The sequence below is a fragment of the Urocitellus parryii genome, chromosome 2, assembly GCF_045843805.1.
Source record: "Urocitellus parryii isolate mUroPar1 chromosome 2, mUroPar1.hap1, whole genome shotgun sequence".
Lineage (NCBI taxonomy): Eukaryota > Metazoa > Chordata > Mammalia > Rodentia > Sciuridae > Urocitellus > Urocitellus parryii.
In genome coordinates this window covers 80613812-80620830 of record NC_135532.1, presented here as the reverse complement: position 1 = coordinate 80620830, position 7019 = coordinate 80613812, and the positions used below count along the sequence as shown (strand labels likewise).

At 34.3% G+C, this 7019-nt stretch overlaps 1 pseudogene; it reads right to left on the bottom strand.

The window, feature by feature from the left end:
• Positions 1 to 6651: 6651 nt before the first annotated feature.
• Positions 6652 to 7019, bottom strand: LOC113187219 (ribosomal protein eL22-like pseudogene; annotated as a pseudogene).

The window sequence follows — 7019 nt, the reverse complement described above, 5'->3', positions numbered from 1 at the left end:
ATCCCACTATCTGCCATTAAACCAAATAGATATTCAAGAGCTTTGCAAAAATTTTTATAATGCCACTATTCCCACAAGTTTTGTTTTGTTGTGGAAAAGATGGTTATTTTTGTCATGATTTGGATATAAGTTGTCCATTCAAAAGCTCATATTCAATGCAGGAATGTTCAGAGGTGAAATGAATAGATTATGAGAGCTGAAACCTAATCAATGGGTTAATTCACTTTATGGATTAAAAACTGAATGAATTACTGGGTGGTAACTGTAGGCAAGTGGGGTGTGTCTGTGGCTGGAGGATTTAGGTCACTGGGGTATACCTTGGGATTTATATGGCTCCTTGCCCTCTCTCTGCTTCCTGACTACTTTTTCTTCTATTAGACGCAGGGTCTCTGGTTTAATTCCTAGTTCCTTGATCACTTTGAATTGAGTTTTGTGCACGGTGAGAGATAGGGATTTAATTTCATTTTGTTGCATACGGATTTTCAGTTTTCCTACCATTTGTTGAAGAGGCTATCTTTTCTCCAATGTATGTTTTTGGTACCTTTGTTTAATATAAGATAACTGTAATTATGTGGGTTAGTTTCTATGTCCTCTATTCTGTACCATTGGTCTACCAGTCTATTTTGGTGCCAATACCATGTTGCTTTTGTTTCTATTGTTCTATAGTGTAGTTTAAGTTCTGGTATAGCAATGTCACCTGCTTCACTTTTTTTTTTTTTTTTTTTTTTTTTTAGTTGTAGATGGACACAATATCCTTATTTATTTATTTGTATGTGGTGCTTCACCCGTGCAAGGCAGGCACTGTACCACTGAGCTACAGACTCAGCCCACCTGCTTCACTTTTCTTATTAAGGATTGCTTTAGCTATCTGGATCTTTTATTTTTCTAGATGAATTTCATGACTGCTTTTTCTGTTTCTATGAGGAATGTCATTGGGATTTTGCTTGGAATTACATTAAATCTGTATAATGCTTTTGGTAATATGGTCATTTTGACAAAATTAATTCTGCCTATCCAAGAGCAAGGGAGATCTTTCCATCTTCTAAGGTCTTCTTTAATTTCTTTCTTTTGCGTTCTGTAGTTTTCATTGTAAAGGTCTTTCACCTCTTTTGTTAGGTTGATTTCCGAGTATTCTATTTTTTTTTTTTTTGAGGCTATTGTAAATGGGGTAGTTTTCCTCATTTCCTCTTCAGTGGATTTGTCACTGATATACAGAAATGTGTTTGATTTATGGGTGTTGATTTTGTATCCTGCTACTTTGCTGCATTCATTTACTAGTTCTAGAAGTTTCCTGGTGGAATTTTTGGGGTTTTCTAGTATAGATTCATATAAAAAAGTAGGCCCAAATCTCTACCATATCGGATTAGGCCCCCTACTTTCTTTCTTTTTTTTTTTTTTTTAAGAAAGAGTGAGAGAGAGTGAGAAAGAGGGAGAGAGAGAATTTTTAATATTTATTTTTTAGTATTTGGTGGACACAACATCTTTGTCTGTATGTGGTGCTGAGGATCGAACCCGGGCTGCACGCATGCCAGGCGAGCGCGCTACCACTTGAGCCACATCCCCAGCCCCCCCCTACTTTCTTAATAAAACTCCTATAGCACAAGAATTAATAAATTGAATGAATTTAAACTAAAAAACTTCTTCTCAGCAAAAGAAACAATCAATGAAGTAAACAGAGAGCCTACAGCTTGGGAGCAAATTTTTACCACTTGCACATCAGATAGAGCACTAATCTCTAGGATATATAAAGAACTAAAAAAGCTAAACACCAAAAAAACCAAATAACCCAAACAATAAATGGGCCAAGGAACTGAACAGACATTTCTCAGAAGGTGATATACAATCAACAAATATATGAAAAAATATCCAACATCTCTAGGTATTAGAGAAATGTAATTCAAAACTATTCTAAGATTTCATCTCACTCCAGTCAGATGGCAGCTATTAAGAATATAAACAATAAGTGTTGGCAAGGATGTGGAGAAAAAGACACACTCATACATTGCTGGGGGACTGCAAAATGGTGCAGCCACTATGGAAAGCAGTATGGAGATTCCTTGGAAAACTTGGAATGGAACCACCATTTGACCCACCTATCCCACTCCTTGGTCTTTTTAAGGGCTTAAAACAGCATACTATAGGAACACAGCCACATCAGTGTTTATTGCAGCACAATTCATAATAGCTAAACTGTGGAACCAACCTAGATGCCCTTCAGTAGATGAATGGATAAAGAAAATGTGGTATATATGTAGTATACACAATGGAATATTACTCAGCAATAAAAGAGAATAAAATCATGGCATTTGCAGGTAAATGGATGGAGATGGAGAATATAATGCTAAGTGAAGTTAGCCAATCCCAAAAAAACAAATATCGAATGTTTTCTTTGAGATAAGGAGGCTGATTTATAGTGGGGTTGGGAGGGGGGGGCATGGGAGGAATAGATGAACTCTAGATAGGGCAAAGGGGAGGGAGGGGAAGAGAAGGGGCAAGGAGTATAAAAAAGATGATAGAATGAGATGGACATCATTACCCTAAGTACGTGTATGAAGACACGAATGGTGTGAATATACTTTGTATACCACCAGAAATATGAAAAATTGTGCTCTATGTGTGTAATATGAATTGTAATGTATTCTGCTGTTATATATAACAAATTAGAATAAACAATTAAAAACTATATGTTCTTATTTTATTTGTTTATTTTATGTGATGCTAAGGATCAAACCCAGTGCCTCACACGTGCTAGGTAAGCACTCTGCCACTGAGCTACAACCCCAGCCCATCATTTGCTTGTTACTTATGTGCTAAAATGACTGAATTCTGCCAGCCAGGATCTAGGCAATTCCACTTGCTTGGCTGCCAATAACCATTACTTGCGTTAACATCTAATGGCTTTATAATTGCTATTTTTCAATTAATGCATATTCTCTAAATTTCTCAGTTTTAATTTCTAGTATGAAGAACATTGATAAATGCAGTCATCCCTTAGTATCAGCCAGGGGTTGAATCTAGGGCTCTCCTACAGATACCAACATCCTCTGATATTCAAATTCTTTATATTAATGACATAGTATTACATAGAAGCTACCCATATCCTCCCATATACTTTATTCATTTTTTTAAGTAATTAAAAAAATTTTTTTAGATGTTGATGGACCTTTATTTTATTCATTTATTTATATGTGGTGCTTAGAATCAAACCCAGTGTCTCACACACATGAGGCAAGTGCTCTACCATTGAGCCACAACTCCAGCCCCCTTCCCATATGCTTTAAATCAGATGATTTAAAATGCCCAATACAGAGCAGGGTGCAATAGTGTGCACCTGTAACCACAGCTACTCAGGAAGCTGAGGCAGAAGGATCACAAGTTTGAGGACAGTCTGGGTAACTTAGCAAAATTCTGTCTCAAAATAAAAAATAAAGGAGGAAGGGGTTGTTGCTCCGTGGTAAAGTAACTTTGAGTTCAATTCCCAGTACCAGGAAAAAAAATAAAGAAAGGAAAAAACCCTAATTCAATATAAATGTCATGTAATGTATTGTTTAAGGAATAATGACATGAAAAAAGTCTGCATATGTTCAGTACAGACAATTTTTTTCCCAGTTAATTTCCTCCTGTGGTTGGTTGAAACCAAGGGTGTGGAAGCCTCAGGTGCAGAGAAGTGACTATATAATCCCATTTTCCACCCTTCATATACACACTCAAAATTCTCTGTGGTCCTCAATAACCTTGAAGAATATAAAGGATCTTGAGATCAAAAATTTTGGGAACTATTATACTAGCTTCATGTGTTAGCCTGAGCAAGCACTCAGAACAACACAGTTTGTTGATATTCCTCCAAAGTGGTTTTACACCTTTTTAGACTGTCTCAGTGCTGCTCGATGACAGAATCAGGCTCACCTGCCCTCGCCTATCAACCACTGTTGCAAAGGCCCTATTATTTCCTACTTGTGCCCAGTATTGAAACTAGCAATAGAAATTTTCACTATAAGGGGTGGAGTATAGCTTAGTGGTAAGACGTGTGTTTAGCATGTGCAAGGCCCTGCATTTGATCTCCAGCAGCAAGAAAAAAAATTCACTGGAAAAAACTTAGAACCCTTTGAAATCACAATGAAGAGGCACCTATGGTAATTGTTCTCTCAGTCACTAAAACACATAAAACTATGGCTTTGAATGGTTCTGTAATATTCCAATTTTAATGATAGAACACAATTTCCCTGTTTACTTAATATTGAAAATGTGGATTATTTCCTATTTTAAGTAATTGGATATATAAATATTCCTTATAAATAGCATCCTTGCACACTAATCTTTTTCTGTATTAGATATTTCGTTTCTATATTCTGAATAAACATATATGACAAAATGTTTCATGCAGGTTTTCTTTCTTTTTATTTTTCAGAATTGCAGCTGAAACCCAAATCTCTGGTCAAAAAATGTTAAGAACCCTGTATTGTATATTTAAGTATAAATTCATAGAATCTGAGTTTTTCAACCTGCTCTATATTACCTTTGTGCAGAGTATGGATATTATCTTTAAAAACATTCAATTTGGGCTGGGGTTGCAACTCAGTGGAAGAGCTTACACTTGCCTAGCATGTATAAGGCACTGGGTTCAATTCTCAGCACCACATAAAATAAATAAAGGTCCATTGACAACTAAAAAATATTTTGTAAAAACATTTTAATTTTTAAAAATATTATTCGTAAGTTTTAGGTGGACACAATATCTTTATTTTACATTTATGTGGTGCTGAGGATCAAATCCTGTGCCTTGTGCATGCTAAGTGAGCACTCCACCACTGAGCCACAATCCAGCCCCAACATTTCAATTTAATAGAAAAAAAAATCAGTTGTTTGCATATTAGTGAAATCAACATTTTTACATTTATTAATCTGTTATTTATTCTTCCATCACTTTCCTTCATGTGAACATTTTTTTAATATTTATTTTTTAGGTGTAGATGGACCCAACACAATGCCTTTATTTTTATGTGGTGCTGAGGATCGAAAATGGGTCCCACCGGTGTGAAGCAAGCGCTCTACCGCTGAGCCACAATCCCAGCCCCAATGTGAACATTTTTAAAAATTTTTTTAATCAATGTGAACATTTTAAAGGATTTTTAATTGTCAATATTTTCTAAAGTTTCTTTAAAAAATAATGGGTTAATGCTTTTGAAGTATGAAATCAGAGAAAGGCTAAATTTTGTGCTTCTCTAAATTTCAAATTTTCCATTTAAAAAAATTATAAGTCTAATTTTCAGAGACAGAAAATCAAGCTTCTTTCTCATCACTTCTGGATAAAAATGATTATTTGAGAAAGATAAAAAGAAAAGAATTGTCCTACCTCATTAGAGAAACCTCAAAAGGTTTAGTCATTTGACAAAGTCTGCAAGTGCTTCAAAAATCAGTGAATGCATTTTTTAATAATGATTTTTTTCCAAAGAATTAGGAAGAAATCAATGTTGTATGACATTTTCTTGTCTAAGTCTTAGTGATGTTTACAATTTGTCTTTTCTTACTGTTCTTTATTCCTCTATGTGGAGATCTTATTCAAGATCTTAGGTGAATTTGAAAGGCATAAATTAAGTAAATTCAGTAAGTCTCAACCCGTTTGAGTTCAGGAGTAAAAGTGAGCAAATGAACTCAACAGCTCCTGTTTATGTGAGGAATTGAGATCTAAAGATAAAAATAAAATATTCTCCTCAAAACCTTATTTGTTTGTTTTAGTACCGGGGATTGAACCATTGAGCCACATCCCCAGCCCTTTTTTTATTTTTTATTTTGAGACAGCATCTCACTAAGATGCTTAGGACCTCGCTAAGTTACTGAGGCTGGTTTAAACTTGCAAAAATCATATTTTTAAGGTGTCAAAAGAATGTAAATTTTTCAAGTAATAGTTTCCTTTATTATATTACTGATTAGTACAGATAACTAACCTATAGCCCTAACAACCTCATATTAACTGTGGTCTAGACTTTCAAGAAAGATTTTTCCATTGAGAATGCTTTTTCATAGATAAGCTCTGTCTCATTCCTTTATCCAAAGATTATTTTATAAAAATATAATGGATTTCTTTTTCCAAATAAAAGTTTTTAAAATTAAGTCTGTGTCTTTGGGTACTAGTAAGAAAAAAGAAAAAAAAATTATGATATACTAGGGTATATAAATTTTAGCAAAAGAACCATCTATAAACTAATAATAATGTGCTTTATAGCTAGATCTATGGGTAATTTTTAAATTATTTATTTTTACTAAGGAGAAATAAGTTAGAATCTACACTCCAGATTCAAGAAGGCTTTAGTATGTGGGATAAGAAATACTTTCAGACTAGAGAAATAAAATAAATGTGTTACCTAGAATATGACTTCAGATTTTCTCCCTAATTAAAGTGAGTGAGTGTGTGTGTGTGTGTGTGTGTGTGTGTGTGTATGTTTCAGAATTCTGAACTTCAAGAATTGATAAGACTTTTAATTAAACTTAGAGGAAGCCTCATGGTGTTGATCTCCGTGGACAGCTGTGGAATTTTCTTTTTCTTTTGAGAACAATTTTTTTATTTACTGGTAGTCCCATCTTTAAATGTTTCTTTCTCATGAATACTTCATTTGTTTTATTAAAAAGCAAAGCCCTAAAAAGGGAGACCAGTTAGTCCTCAGACTATGATCCTTCTTCATCTGGACTAATCTGGAAATATCGAAATTCTTAAGTCTCGTTGTCACATACAACCAAACAAAGCCAATCATGAAGATTATTCTTCTTAATGTATTTCTTGGTAAGATATTTCCAATACCTTTTAGAGAATGTTTCTCAGAAACAACTGATTTTATTCTTGAAGCATTCAATGTAAACAACATTTCTGAGTTTCCCAGTTTTACCGCTGACTTTAACCTTCTTCCTCAGACTGTTCAAACTTTCCAAAAAAAAAAAAAATCCCATCTTCTACAGGATGAAAAAAGGTTCAAATTCACCTTCCAAGTTGTTCTCTTAGGCTTCTTGTCTTTCTGTAGCACCAT